The sequence below is a fragment of the Egretta garzetta genome, unplaced genomic scaffold, assembly GCF_000687185.1.
Source record: "Egretta garzetta isolate BGI_Z169 unplaced genomic scaffold, ASM68718v1 scaffold819, whole genome shotgun sequence".
In the NCBI taxonomy this organism is placed as follows: domain Eukaryota; kingdom Metazoa; phylum Chordata; class Aves; order Pelecaniformes; family Ardeidae; genus Egretta; species Egretta garzetta.
This window is the reverse complement of record NW_009260833.1, coordinates 115,171-116,201: the sequence shown is the minus strand read 5'-3', so window position 1 is coordinate 116,201 and position 1,031 is coordinate 115,171.

The window sequence follows — 1,031 nt, the reverse complement described above, 5'->3', positions numbered from 1 at the left end:
CGGGCGGCTGCGGGCGGGAGCTGCCAGCCGGCTGCCCACGCTGGGCATGGCTCCCACCATCCCTGTCCACAGTGGAACAAGGCCTGGGTGGGCAAAGCAGGGCGATTCGGTTGCGGTCAGCACCGGTGTCGGCACAAAATCCTGCCTCTGTCTTCCCTTTTAATCTTTTTGTGGTCTGGTCTGGTCTTGTATTTGTGTTCCTTGCTCGTGACTGAGTCGCTGACCTTTGTTTTCTGGTTAAAGAACAAACGTGATTCTCTGGGGCGTCTTTGGGTGTTAAAATAAACCCATGACACGTCCAGGTGCCCGTTCCTGCTGCTTTAGTGTATAAAAACATACCCGAAGCATAAAGCTCGACGTACAGACCGTAAGCCACGTACTTCATTTAGCAAATGCCGGCAGACAGGGAGGCAGGGGCAGCACATGGAGCGGTGGGTGTCTGCGGAGCTAAGGGCCAGCCTTGCCCCTCACCCGCGGAGCCGCAGCTGATGGGGGCTGTCGTGGTCCCGTGTCCCCACGGGCGTGGGGAGACCTCGGGGAGCTCTGCCTCCTGCGCAGGGATGGAACTTGCTGGGAGATGGGGCTGTGGGGAAGGGCTGGGATACGGAGTCTGGGAGGCTGCTGCGGAGATAAGCAGCACCCTGGCGTCCCAGCCGGGCTGGGTCGTTGTGTGTCCCCAGGGAACGGGTCTCCCTAGCTTGGGAAGGGGAGGGAAACACGCTCCCTCCTGCTGCCTGCGAGCACGGTCCCGTCACCCTTGGACCGTCGCCAGCACTGCTCGTTGGGGCTAGCTCCCAAGTTAAGAATGACTTGGGGATTCTCTTGGACTTGAGGATCTTAAAGGTCTTTTCCAACCAAAGCGATTCTATGATTCTAGGTGCCTTTGGGACCAGCCCTGAGATCCTGACCCATGGCTTCGCCTCTGTAGGATTGGTATGTACTTGTGGCCAGCAGGTCAAGGGAGGTTCTTCTCCCCCTCTACTCTGCCCTGGGGAGACCCCACCTGGGGCCCCGGGTCCAGTTCTGGGCTG